The sequence below is a fragment of the Mustela erminea genome, chromosome 5, assembly GCF_009829155.1.
Source record: "Mustela erminea isolate mMusErm1 chromosome 5, mMusErm1.Pri, whole genome shotgun sequence".
Lineage (NCBI taxonomy): Eukaryota > Metazoa > Chordata > Mammalia > Carnivora > Mustelidae > Mustela > Mustela erminea.
Window position 1 is genome coordinate 33,781,042 of NC_045618.1, and position 14,473 is coordinate 33,795,514.

The 14,473-nt window shown below is 50.2% G+C and overlaps 1 long non-coding RNA gene across 2 annotated transcripts; it reads left to right on the forward strand.

Moving 5' to 3' along the window:
- Positions 1-4,760: 4,760 nt before the first annotated feature.
- LOC116590593 lies at positions 4,761-13,518 on the forward strand. Of its 2 annotated transcripts, XR_004285663.1 has the most exons (4): positions 4,761-5,049; positions 10,030-10,058; positions 10,295-10,373; positions 10,651-13,518. It is a non-coding gene; the product is annotated as an uncharacterized LOC116590593 (long non-coding RNA). The 2 variants fall into 2 exon arrangements; XR_004285662.1 differs by lacking the exon at positions 10,030-10,058.
- Positions 13,519-14,473: the final 955 nt, after the last annotated feature.

Sequence of the window (14,473 nt, forward strand, 5' to 3'; positions counted from 1 at the left end):
TTTCTTCCTGATTCGGTCTTGGAAGATTGTATGTCTTTGAGAATTTATCCAGCTCTTCTGGGTTTGTCCAATTCGTTGGTATATAAAAAATTCAGAAATTCAGGAGTGCTGGAGGATAGTGTTCAAATCAAAAATAGTTTGAGGAAGAAGGGAAAAAAGAAATCATTGGCTCTCATAAACGGGCAGTCCAGGGGATGGCTTCTGACTGGTAGAACCAGGGGTCATTTGAAGGCATCACGACTATCTCTCTCTTCTCCTTGGCTTGTGTCATTTCTGACTTGCTGTGTCCTTTGCCTGGATCCTTTCCATGGAGCAGACAAAATGGCAACTGGCAGTTTTAGATTCATATTCTCTCAAACTAGCAATAGCAATCGAGAGAGGTCATTTTCCCTGTTAGCTCTGGCAGAAAAGCCTTAGGACTGCCTGTAGTTGGCCGTGTCAGAATCATTTATGCCTCCCTGAATTAATCACCGCCTGGAGTTTCAGAGGGGTGATCTGATTCACGGGGGCCTGGACTGAGCTGTTACCTAGAGATGATGGAGTCACATGACCAGCAGGTCCATCAGGACCAGCAGGGATGGGGGAGCAGGAAAACTGGATATGTTATCAGAGGAGGGAGATAGGAAAGTGCAATGGGCCCTCAAAACTTGGGGAACCAGAGTCCATAACAAGCCCCTGATGGATAGCCTTCCTGTGTGGGTCTTTAATATATTTTGTTAAAAGATCGACTTATTTCTTTGAGAGAGTGGGGGGGTGGTGGTGAGGGAGGGAGTGAGAGAGAGAGAGAGGGATCTCCAGCAGACTCTCCACTGAGGGCAGAGCTTGACATGGGGCTTAATCCCACCACCCCAAGATCATGACCTGAGCTGAAATTAAGAGTCAGACCCTCAACCAACTGAACCACCCAGGTGCCCTGGCTCTTTAGACTAATTCCTCCATCTCCTCCCCTAGAGTGTGGGGCTCTTCCAGAAGAGCTGACTCAGGCCAGGTTTGGGGGTCCACAGCCACACTGATCTCGAGCCCCCATTTCGCTGGCAACTATTTTGGTTTTGCTCCAGCACACATGACATCCCTCCTTTGGCTCTCAAGTCTGCCTCATCTCGTGCCTCAGTGCAATGACTGGTTTCAGGGGGGAAAGCTCCACCTGGCCAAGTTTCAGTTTGGGCACAGCCCTGGATGTAGTAGAGGTGCTCAGAAAGGACGTGCCTCATCCAACCTCCCAGTCACAAGTCCTCCCCACCTCCATGACTTCTCACATCAGGGGCTTCCAGAAGAGTCCAGCATGAAGAAAGGATGTGTGGCCCAGAGCTGGCACGCCTCAGGCAAATGAACGAGGGAGTGAATGAATGAATGAGTGTGTGGGTGGACTGACAGACTGCGCTAAACTTCAGAAGGAGGCAAAAAAATAAGATGCTCTATTCCCAACGTGGATTGGCAAACGGCGTCTCTGCCCAGCTCGAGTCTGGGAGCTCTCATATCCCAAATCAATTTTCAGACTTAGAACAAAAATGCATATCTATTTCTCTCCGGTTCTCTCTGCCTCCCCTCCCGAAAGAACACGTCTGCGGGGACAGATGGCCCTGTGTCAGCGTCCCTGTGTGATATTGATGTGAACAGCGAAGGGAGGCGTTGTGTTTCATGGCTGTAAAAATAGACGTGTGTTAGGAATGCATGAAGTCAGACCCCGCCCCCCCCTCTGGCCATGCCGGGCGTGCTATTCTAAACCTAGCCCTCATGGGTTTGGTATCCAGCCGCCCGGCATGGCAGAACCATGGTCTGGAACTTGACATTTAAAGGGTCTGAAGGAAATAGAAGGAGGCATGGAGATTTCTTTTTTTAAGTCAGTCTGGCTATTTCTGAATGGGACATGCCAAGGAAATGGGAGATCGAATTCACAGCATTTTAGAACCATAGCGTCTGAGAGATGGAGCAGGGGCTTTATGAGCTGTTCTGTCTGGTTTCCCTCCTGAGGCAGGGATTCCTTCCATAGAGACTCTGATGATTGTCTGGTTTCTGCTTGGATACCTTGAGTGACAGGACACTCATTACCTCAAGGGACAGCGTTTTGTTATCGGGTGCTGTTGGACACATCCAGCTGCTACTGCAAAAATACTTTCAAGAAAATATTGCGTTGATGTCTGTCTCTCTGAAATGTCTCTGCGGCCACCCTGGGGTTCAGGCCCCCGTTCGTGGCATTAAAATATACAGCCACTGGTATTTCTCGGGCCGCGGCTCTCTGCTCAGCCCTTCACGGGGAGCTGCAGAAGTTAAAAAAGAAGACATAGTTTCCAAAAGCCAGCTAGCGCACAATCTGGGGAGATAATGAACATGTGTGGAATAATGAGATAGTGCACAGCGACAGCATATTATTAAATTTGACATTGTGTGATACTGCCTGTTTCCTTCCCAGTTTAAATCAGCGGCAATTTTCGCCACCCCCATGTCGATTAATGACACCTACATTTTAGCAGGCTCTTTGGCTTGGGGGGCTTGGAACGACCTTGACTTACTCTTGTTTGCTCTCCATCCCCGTCTGGTCTCTCATGGAGTCCTGTGGGGGGCGGGGGGCAGGGGGAGGTCTCTCAAACACCCCCTACCCCCATCTCTGCTTACACGGTCTTCACAATCTCCCGCTTGAGGCTTAAGACTTGCTTCTAGTTTGGCATGATATTCCTCTCCTCAGACTGCCTTCTGCTTATACCTCCTCCACGTGGTTTCCCGTGCCCCCCCCATTTCTCCAAAGCCTTTTGCTTGCTCCCGTTCATGCCCCTTTTCTCTCCTGCCTCTCTTTTTGTCCAAATTCCATTCCTTCTTTGAGGTCTGGCAGAAACTTACCTTCTCTGTGGTCCCTGCATCTCTGTATGGACAAGTTATATATTTTCCGATGGTTGCAGTTTTCTCTGTAGCAAAACTGCCAGCCGCCCCTTGGATCAGCTCTTGGCTTTCAAGGCTCATAGACCATATGCTGGAGAAGAAAAAAAAAAAAGGCTTGGTGTCCTAAGACCTGGGTTCAAATCATGACTCTGCCACTTACGAGCGAGTTGTGCTTGTAGGCAAATCAAAGACTCTCATTGGCCATTGGTGTCCGCATCTGCATATTGTGGGAGGGATTCTACATATCGCCCTGGGGTTGCTGATTAATTGAGATCATGAATGTGGGGAGTCTTTTTCGGATATGCAATGGCTCACAGGAATTGGTTGCTACTATGGCTATGTCTCCTTTTATTTTATTTTTTTAAAAAAGATTTTATTTATTTATTTGACAGAGATCACAAGTAGGCAGAGAGGCAGGCAGAGAGGGTGGGGGGAGAAGGCTCCCTGCTGAGCAGAGATCCCGATGCTGGGCTCAATCCAAGGACCCTGGGATCATGACCAAGGACCCTGGGATCTTGACCTGAGCTGAAGGCAGAGGCTTTAACCCACTGAGCCACCCAGGCACCCCCACTGAGCCACCCAGGCACCCTCACTATGTCTCCTTTTAAAAGAGGAGGCAGCTGGGCTTGTACCCTTTTTTATATCCTTGGAATTTATATCAGCAACAGCAATTTATATCACCTGCTGTTTATCTAGCCTTGTGCAATTGAGCTTAGGGGGTTAAAAGTGAAGGCATGGTTTCTAGCCAACGAACTTACACGCTCTGGGGAGATAATGAACACATGTGGAGTGCTAAGACTGTGAGATTGGACAGGGTGCTATTAAATTTGACTTTGTGTGAGCCTGCCTAAAAGCCGGGTTGGGACTCTGGGGTGGGAGGTGCTGGCAGAGCTTGGTTGATGGGGGAAGACTTCCTGGAGGAGGCAGCCTGGAGCCAGATCTTGAAGGCTGGGTAAACCCTGGGTAGGGGAAGAAGAAGCAGGAGGGTAATCCAGGCAGGGAGATTTCTCTGTAGAACACTGATCACCCGGTCCAGGGTTAGACCACAGAGGGACTCCCTGTCCGTCAGGAGCTGCGCTGGGTGAGAAGGTGGGGATGGGGTGCGGCAGTTCAGAGGTAGTTTCTCATTTGCAGATGAGAAAGACTGCAGCTGGGGTCTCTAACTCGGTAGGGAGGGGCCGGGTGCTTGCAGGTGCAACTTGCATTGGAAATACTACTCAGGAGTTCCATTTTGGATCTAGCGTTCTCTGCTTTGACTTCGTCTGGCTTCCTGGAGAGTCACACACGTGTTGGGGGGACTCATGATCATTGCCTCCCATTGGGCAGATACCAGGCATAACCAGGCAGTGGGGGACTCAGAGCGTGGTCCAGTGGCATGGCCAGAATGATGCACTCACAGGGAGATTACATATGAATTTGGAGAAGCTGTGGAGATAGCTAGTGGCGATGTTGCCAGGGCTAAGCCCCCTAAGATCCATCTCTTGGTAAGACCTGGGACTTGGAAATGCCTAGGTCTTCTTGTTATCAGCCCCACGCATTTTCTGGGGTGAGTCATTCATTTACGTGCTCTTATTGCCAGTGGGTCACCATTACCCAGTTCCTGGTGGAGTTAGAGATAAGCTATCAGGAGTCCTTTCCGGTGGTGTCTCCTGTCCCACCTTTATAGCCGCTGCATCTCAAGGAACCTTTGCCTGCAGCCTGTTTAGGGGATGGGGTGCTGAAGGCTGCTAAGCTCAGGATGAGAGCAGGTGATAGCAGAGCCCTTGCGGAGGCTCACAGCCTCCTTTGTTCTTGTATTTGCCCAGCCTTGAGCAAACAAGTCACAGTAAACTAGGCGGCATTTGGATATTGGAAATGCAAAGAGAAAGTGTCTGGAAGAACAATAAAGGAGTCAGAGCAGAGGCGACGGGTGCGTGTAGGAGATTACATTGTTTAATTCCCCTCAAAGGCAAGGTGGTTTCCCAAACGAGCAATGGTTATTTGAAGCCTGGCTGCGGGGGGGGGGGGAATGCCTGGTGTCCGTGTTTCGCTCTTTCCAACATGAAACTCATTTGCCTGGATGCTGACTCAGAATTTGCAGGCAGGACGTAGGCACCCAGTTTAGCTCAGCCCCGTGAACGACAGAAGAAAACATCAGGCCTCAGGAGCTCCAGCCTTGCTGGGGAGGAAAATCAGGTAAGAACAAAGCAGTTGGGGAAGCGTAAGGGGCTCAGCCAAAAGGCAGTGTCTCCATAGGGCTCAGACGCGGGGAAAGCCTCTGTCTTCCCTGTGCCAAGCAGTTGCTTCTTCCCTCTGTCCACACTCTGCAGTCCTTGGCTAGCACAGACCTGCATTTGTACCTTCACGTAGTCAATTACACATCTGTCTCTCTCATTAGACCTGGGGTTGGCGCACTATAGCCTGGATGATTCTTGTAAGTGAAGGTTTAGTAGATCATGGCCGCCCTCATTCATCTGCTCACGGTCTCTGGCTCCTTTGGTGCCGGGAGGGCAGAGCTGGGTTCTGGGAACAGAGATAGTCTGCAAAGCCGAAAACATTCGCCATCCAGCCCTCCTCGGGGAAGGGTGGCCAACTTTTAATTAGACAATAGGCAGATGGAGGGCAGGGGACTGGCTCTTCCTCCTTTTCAACCCCTAGGCACAGCGCTTTGCACACTAATGCTTAATTAAAAGAAGTGTCCAGGCAGGGGAGAGTGAAGAGCATCCAGGGAAACAGTTCAATTACTTAAGAGCAGGAGCCGTTTTCAAGGACTTTAAAAGCCTTCATTTACATATACAGAGTTGATAAGCTAATTGCACAACAATCTTGTCCTAAATTAAAGCAGCCCCTCAGGTCTCATTAGATAACACCTTGTTAACCCAGTTCAAGGAAACCCGCTGTTTCTCGATGATAATAAAAGTTCAATTTCCATAACCCAGACTCTTTCTCTCCCCACCACCCTGATCCCTCTTTAGTCTGAATGAGACGTCAGGTAGACGTTTCCCCTGAAGTGGAGACACCCAAGCAGATAACCCAGCATAGTGTTTCTGGAACTGTAGAGGCTGGTGAGCGGGGCACCGTTTCTGGCATTTTGCAGTATAGACCAGGTGCTCAGGGACTGGGAGCATCCCCAGGGTCTAAGACAGTGATCACGACATGGAAATTTTAAACGTTGCCTCTGAAATTAACATTCCTTGCAACAGAGCAAAACCAATGTGAAAGAATGTTTAATTAGAAGTCTACGAAACAAATGACATTATGCTATCTCCGACTCCATTCTTCAAGTTAGTTTATAAATGATATTAAACGAGGACGTGAGTACATTTTAAGGTGTTTGGCGGGGTGTAAGGGTGGGGCCTCTAGATGGGGAGATGGGTGCAGAGAAGGATACACATTTTGTGGGGTCCAAAAGTCAGAATTTTAGGGGTTCTCTTTAAGGATATGGATATAGGGAAGTATCTTACTTCTGTAAATGCTACACAAATGTTCTGCAAACGTTACTTTGTGGGGTGGATGGATATAACTGGTGAACATTTTGTTAGGGTGTTTCCAGAGCCTTGCAAAGACCTAGGTGGGAGGCCCTGAAGTTTAGGTTCTATGGGTCTTATAGTGACCACTCCCCTAAGCGACTGGGTTGTTAGATCAATGGAGTCAAACAAGCTTGGGAAGAAGCCCTGTCAGCACAGGATTGGAGAGTCACAATTCTTATAACTTTTTAAAGGTTCTGACAGGGACGCCTGGGTGGCTCAGTTGGTTAAGCAGCTGCCTTCAGCTCAGGTCATGATCCCAGTGTTCTGGGATCGAGTCCCACATCCAGCTCCTTGCTCCGCAGGGAGCCTGCTTCTCCCTCTGACTCTGCCTTCCATTCTGTCTGCCTGTGCTCGCTCTCGCGCGCTCTCTCTGACAAATAAATAAATAAATAAAATCTTTAGGGAAAAAAAAATAAATAAAGGTTCTGACAAGTCCTGTCGTTCAGAATATTATTTGATCCAGAGTTTCTGAACCTTGTTCTTGCCATAGAGACCCTCTCTTGGGGAAATATTTTCAAACAACTGAGAAGCAGGCTGGGAATGGCTGACTTTGCCCCCATCCCTTCCTTACCCCTTCCCAATCCCATTTGCCTTTCTGAATGAGCTAACTGGGGCAAGGACTCCAACCCTCCTGCTGTCTCAGGGCGGAGCTGGGACCCTCCGCAGCCTGGGATTGCAGTCACCGCCTGTCAGCAAGGTGCTTTTCCCGCAGGGGCTGGCTGAGAGGCGAGGACAGGGTCTGGCCTACTCAGAAAGGGGGTTCTCATGTAATAAAATACTTTCCTAAAAAAAAAAAGTTCTGTAGCTCAGATTTTCTCTTCCTCAGAATTTTAAAAGAACGGGGCATTTTAACTCAAATGAGGGCAAAGGGGGTTGATGTATGGATTCCTGAGTCTCACTTTTTTAAAAAAATATATTTTTATTATTATTTATTTATTTGACAACAGAGATCACAAGTAGGCAGAGAGGGAGGAGAAGCAGGCTCCCCACTGAGCAGAGAGTCCAATGCGGGGCTCGATCCCAGGACCCTGGGATCATGACCTGAGCTGAAGGCAGAGGCTTTAACCCACTGAGTCACCCAGGCGCCCCCCTGAGTCTCACTTTCTATTAGCACTGTCTTGTTTTTTAATTTGAGTTTGGTGCAAGACTGGTGACATAATTTCAGGTCCCTGTGCAAAACGAAAATGCTGGGGGGCCCCGTTCAGAAATTATGTCAAGAGAGTGACAGCCAAGCACGAAACCACGTGGGGGCCCCTTCTGAGCTCAGGGCCTCAGTGACCCAGGAGGCCAGTCATGGTCAGGGTGTATTTGTGTTTACTCATTTACTCATTTCAAAGATCAAGGTTCTCAAGGGCCTGTAAAGTCTGTTGGGGAGACCCAGGGGCGTAGGGGAAGGACTGTGATCTTAGCATAATGGGCCACACCTGGAGTGTTTTCGGGGTGGGTCAGTAACTGAGCTTAGAGTCACTCAGGGAGGCTGCGTCGTTCACATTATCATTATAATTAGCTGCTGCTCCTCCCCTGAAAACACGGCTCCAACTTGCGTGTTACCCAAACAGTGCTAGCTACCACAGTTCCAGGTGGATGGGGTCAGCTTGCAACAGCTCTCTCTTCCTGGCTTGTAATAATTAACTCTTCTATCAGGGGACTCCGTCTCATTGTCTTCCCTGTAAACAGTTGGTAATTAGGAGCATTGCAATGGGGTGAGAAAGTGGGAACCCAGGAGGGAACAGCTTCCCCGGTTCTGAGGGCCTGCCTTTACAGCAGCATCGGGAGTGGGGGGAGTGGGGCGTGGGTGGGGAGATGGACCAGCAGCAGAATGGGGGCCAATCCCTTTACTGCCTCCTGACTAAGCCTTCCAAGTGCAGGGAGTTGGGGGAGGGTGGAGGGTGGGGTTTCTCAGCAGGTAAGGCTAGCAGTGCTTTTTTTTAAAAAAAGATTTTATTCATTTATTTGACAGACAGAGATCACAAGTAGTCAGGCAGGCAGAGAGAGAGGAGGAAGTAGAGTCCCTGTGGAGCAGAGAGCCCGATGTGGGGCTCGATCCCAGGACCGTGGGATCATGACCTGAGCCGAAGGCAGAGTCCCCAACCCAGTGAGCCACCCAGGCGCCCCTAGCAGGTGCTTTTGATAAGGGTTTTCTGGGCTTCCGTGCCCCAGTGTGGATTCAGAAAAGGTTGGAGGCACACTCTGAGCTGTTTTGAACTGCGCACAAACTAAGTTCATGCGCACCGGGCTCCTGCCTCCCAAGTGTTCTACCTGGGAAGCCTGGTCCAGTAGCAGGCGCTGTACCGCTCCCGCCCCATACAGAATCTCCTCCAGGTCTGCAGAGGGGCAGGAAAGGAGGGACGTTGTTCGACAGCTGTGGGAGCCAAGTATGGAATCTAAGAGTGACAGAGAAGGTGGTGGTGGTGTGCATGTGCCCTGTTTTCTTCCCTTCAGGCCACTGAGGGCATCCTCTCCTGACCCTTGAAAACAGCAGTGGTTTTTACGGAACAAGCTTCCTCGTTTTTAGTTTTTACTCTTTTTGGCTCATGACATTGAGCCTCTGCGTCACTCTCTTGGAGCTAAGGGAGAGAGCCGGGGAAGGGGGGGCTCTGCCTGTGCTCTGTGGGGGTGGCGAGATCAGTGGGGCACCCCCTGGAAGGCCCAGGAGGCAGGACAGCCGCAGGGGACAGGGGACGCAGGCCAAATGCGAGACCTTCGCTAAAATCCCTTTCTCTCAGTGGGGAGGGGGAGATACTCTGTACTGGTCCAGAGGCGAGGCCATGCGGATTGGGGAAATACAGTTACCTCTCCACACCTGCCCTCCTCGATGACCCCCCATGTTGTGCGTCCTCGTCCTCGTATTTGCTCTCCTGCCCCCAGAACAGATGGTTTTGAGATGCTCTTTGTTGAGATAGTCCTTTCACGGAGGGTATGTTTGTTAATCATGAGGTTGAGAGCAAGGGTGTCAACACAGGTACAATTTACCTGGCTCTTTCTAATTGCAGTAGAGAAGCCCTAATGGATTAATAACTTTTAATGGGGTGAAGTAGGTCACTACCCCCTTCTCTTTGGAGGCTGGCTTCCGCTTGTCAGTGCTTCTGCCACAAAGACCCAGCCTCCTCTGCCCATTTCCTTAGTGTCACAGGTGGCTTGCTCCCTCCCTGTCTGACCTACTGGGCGACCGAAGGCAAGCCCCTTCCTGTCCTAGGGTTTCCTCTGCCCGATCTGTAAGCAGAGGGCAATAGACTATCTCTGTGATGGGGAGGGGTTGGGTGGAGGGGTGCTTTGTCCTTATAGCCTTCTCGCTGCAGAAAGCCGGGATGTGCCTATGGAAGAAGGTAGCCTGAGAAACTTTCCAGGGCCATGCTCTTAAAAACAATGCGTTTCTCCACTTTGTGGTAAAACCTCCATGCTGACCTCAGTCTGATGTTAGGTTTTCTAGGCTAGGCTGGTGGATGTCCTCACTGGGGACAGGGGCATCTCCCACAGCCTCATACTGGCAATGACAGCTCATGCTAGGGTCCGTCCTGCCCATGTCACAGAGATGATAATAAGTCCTTACTATTTACTGAGGGCTTACGGTGGGTGAAGGACAGTGCTGAAGGGCCAAGACACAGTACCTTATTTCATCCCTTGTACTATTATTTCCGTTTTACAGGGAGGAGTGCTGAAGCTCAAAGAACGCAGGTAACTTGCCCACGCTCACAGAGCTAGCAGTTGGCCGAGCAGGGATTTCTAGCCCACACTCTTGACTACTCGCCGACCTCCTTCCGTTCGGTGCCTGTTTAAAGGGCCATTAAAAGAATTGGGAATGCTCCTTCTCCCAGCCACAGCCTTCTTTGATTCTTCTTATCACGGTGAAACCAGACACCCAAAGTCAGAGATGACCAAAAGGGTTTATATTCTCTTTCTATTCTTATAAGTTGCAGTGCCCAGTGACAGCCTGGATTACCCTCACTGCTCAGGGCCCCTGCTGGAGACGGGCTTCAGTCTTCTGAACGGGTCAGCACTCAGCACGAGTTTGCCCCTTCCTTTCTGGGGGCAGGGGCCGTGGTTGTGGTGTGGTTGAGTTACTCCTTCCTATGCCTGGCCTCTACCTGCTTGGCCAAGGGACTGGGCCAGGCTGGGAAAGGGGGTGGGAGGCCAAGGGAGAAGGGCTTCTTTTTCCTGTGGCTTTTCTTGAGGAGAAGTTGCAGACCAGTGGTGCTCTCCGATCACAGCCCTTTTACCTCATTTGGAACGGTGAGGAGCAAGTACAGTTCACTCTGTTCTTTTCCAGAAATACCAAAAGGCAAGCAAGCATGGTTTTTAGACTTTTCAAGGAATTTACAAACATCACATATTCCCTCCTCTGTCCGTCTTCTGTGCCGTCACTCTCCTGGAACAACAGTGGGTAGCCATGGTTGTGGTCCGTGCCACTGCCACGGGGTAATGTTGGAGGGTCTTGGGCCCCGGATGGGGCATCCCACAAAATGCCCAACTTCTGACCCCAGGAGCTGCGTCTTCTGGCTACAGAGTGTTCTCCCAACCCGAGTGAGCTTTCCGGCCCGAGGCTTTGCATATGCCCAGCAGGGTCTGTGTGCTCCTCTTGGAAGAGGCAGAAGCTGAGGCCCAGGGAGGTGAGGAACGGAGGCCATCCAAGTGGAACCAACAGCTGCAGCAACACCGGGTTCCTTGGCCCGGATTCTGGGATTCTTTCCACCGACCAGCTCTCCTGTACGGATAGCTCAGGGATCAAAGAAAGCACCTTGATTTCAGATTTTCTTCTCCTCTGACTCACATTCAGGACACTTGCCTCCTTCTAGCTTGGGCCTTGTACCTAGAAAGTTTCCATCCGAGGCTGCTACCTCCAGGAGGAACAGAAGGTCCCAGTGGGACTTAGGAAAAATGAGATCAGTCCCAGGCCCCGATCTCTCTGAAAAGTTGTTATTGAATTCTGTGTGTGGTCCTGACCTGGATTTAAAGATTTGCAAGAAGACAAATTCCAAACAGATGCCCATTAGGGCCCTGACAGCCGCAGCTTAAAGATAACATTTACATTCTGCTGGGGTGTGGATCTCTCTGTTCCCCGCTCAGCCCCTCTCCCGCCTCCGGTGGGATCAATACCTCGGCTGAGGTTACATGGAGGTGGCCACATTCTTTTAAGCTGTTTGCTCAGCGCTTGGTTTGCTCTGCTAACATGCCAGGCACTTCTTCCAACAGGCCTGTTTGCCCAGTATTAGGGCTGTTTGCCGAAACACCTACCCCAATCCGAGGGGGCTCAGCTTTCCAAACAGTTGGTCCCCACATCTGTCAATCAATAACGCCAATCGGGTTCCTGATATGGACAGCAAGTGTGGCCAAGTCCAATATTTGCCCAAACACCGCCCCTTCCCCCTGCACCTGACTCTCCCCCAGCCTGACAAGGCCGACATTCGCCAAACGCACAGGCTGCTGGGAAGAGGCAATGTTGGCAGGCAGGGAGCTGATTCTGGGAAGGAAGGGCACACGAACAAACACGATCGCTCCTTTATGGAGGTAATTTACTGAAATGCATAGTGATTACCTGCTTATCCAGCCCTGGCGTCATTAAAAATGGCAGGCTCGGGGCTCTGGTTTCTCTGGGGCTGGCAGAAGAAAGTGGATCTCAAGTTGTGAAGATGGAGGTTGGATCCGGGGGTTGGCTTGGCATCGCAGGTGACCAGAGGGACATCAGGCCATTATCAAACCCAGGAAATCAGCTCTGAAGAAGGACGAAATGTTCGCGAGGGAGAACATACCCTCAAAGGACGCTGATATTTAGTGGGTGCAGTTTTTTCACAGATTCGGACTTAGTAGGTTGGTTCACAATATTGTGAATGCACTAAGTGCTCCTCAGTTGTTCTCTTTCAAATGGTTAATTTTATGTCATGTGAATATCACCTTAGTTGGTGGGGAAAAGAAAGAATGAATCCCAGGGAGCCTGGGAGGTTTACATTTGAGAGACTCTGATGCCTAACTCAGGCTTTGGCTCAGAGTAAACGCTTAATAAATGTTTATTGAAAGAACAATCTAACATTTGCACAGTCAACAAAGCTCTTTGTTACACATGAGCTCATTTCATCCTTAAAGAGCCCAGTGAGCTGGGCAGGGAGGAGAATTGTTCTGTTGTAAAGGAGAAACTGAGGCCGAGAGGGGAGAGTGGTTTGTGTAACGTCACAGGGCTAGTCGGGGTGGTACTGGGACTCAAGCCCCAAAGTCTCTGTGGCCAAAGTCTATGTTTGTACAGCCTTACTGTTGTGTCTACCTCATGACTTAACGAATATGACTTCCCCCTTCTTTTAGGGTATTGATTACTAAAAATACTTAAAAACTAGACTGTCCAGCAAAGTCACTGATTCTCCGTCCGAGTTCTACCACAGGACTTGAAAAATACTTGCTGACTCACTCAGTGGCAGAGACCAACCTCTGGTTGCCGCGGTGACTGTCCAGCGCAAAGCTCGGCTGATTAGGTATCAGTGAAGCCCAAGGACTCTGGTTGCGAATCTGGAAGGGGGAACTGGGGTCTGTGGGTGGCGACTCCCAGAAGGCATTGCTGGGTGCAAGGTGTCCTCTGGGTGCACGGCACCAATGGCACCGGGCGTGAGGGAGCCTGGTGCTGGTTGGGCCATCTTACCACTGTCACTTGTTGGTCTAGGTGGTGATAGTATAAACCCTTGATTAGAATTATGGAGAATTTCAAGACCATGACAGCTGAGCATGAAATCTAGTACATGTTGCTCTGAGGACAGGGTCTGAGAGACTGCACAGATCTCTGTGGTGTGGCCCCGGGGCGGGCATTCGCTGGCCTCCAGGGGAGCATCTGGGGGTGGGTCTGTATAAAGAGCCCAGGTGGGGGGCAGGAGGAATAGAAGACATCGCTTACTTAGGGCATCCCCCTTTCCTTGGGGAGAACTCCAGCATGCTTCCCCCTCACTTCAGGATCAGAGCAGCCTCCAGACCCACGTGGGTTTCCACCCTGGCTCTACTGCCCAGAATCTCTGTGACATGGGTTGGCACACTGAACCCCTCAGAGCCACTTGCTCCTTGGTTATAGAATAGTGCTTTTCTCATCTGGTTAGTGAGGATCCAATGAGAAGATGCTGGGGTGCCTGGCGGGCTCTGTTAGTAGGGTGTGGGACTCTTGATCTTGGGGTTGTGAGTTTGAGCCCCACGTTGGCTATAAAGATTACTTAAAAATAAAATCTTAAAAAAGAATGAGAAGATTCCAAAGGGCCTGGCACAGTGCTGAATACACAGTGTCCCTCTTCGCAGACCATACCACCGCTTCTCCAGATGATGCGGGACTGAGTTTATCTCAGCTGGACTTGAGTTGGCTGGCAAGAAAACACATAGGTGGATTGAAAAGTCAGATGCTTTCAGAGGCTAAGTGGAAAGTAGCTAGGAAGGAGAGAGGCTCCAGAGGCAAGGCTTAGGGCGTGGTGGGGACTGTGGTGAACTGGAGGTTGGGGGCCCTACCTAATGCCACTGAACACGGAAGACCAAATTTATAGGGTAGGATGCTGCCAGTTCATTAGGGGGCGAGGGAGGCCATTTTGAGAACTTTCAAACAGTAAGTTGAAAACTGAGACATTACATCGACATTGAGAGGCGAACTTAAAATGCCATAAGGCCGCACTCGGTAAGTTATAAATGTGGCTCCTGGTGCCAAAGCAACAAGGTATCAGAGTCAGTCCATGCTTCTCATCATCTGCGCCAGAGAAATGGATCCACGTCCTGGGGGCCAGCTCTGAAAGACACCGCAGGGGGCTGTGAGGGTATCTCAGGCTGTGTACGAAGCATGGGGTGATGGGCACAGGCCTTGGGTGCAGGGGATCAGCACGTGCAGAGGAGTTCGAAAAAAACCAAGTTTGACTGAAAAAAACCAAATTCAGTCTGCTTTGATTGTCACCTCGCCCTGGTGATTATACACAATGTCAGCGATAAAATTCTCTGTGAAAAATCTTTCCTTGGCCTAAGGTGTAAGCCAGTGGGGGTTCCTGACAGTAATAACAAGTCTGAGCATATAAGCCTCCTTATTACCGCTGCTTTAATAAACATTTTATTGTACAGCGATGTTAATTTGGAGAACTTCCAGTTACGGA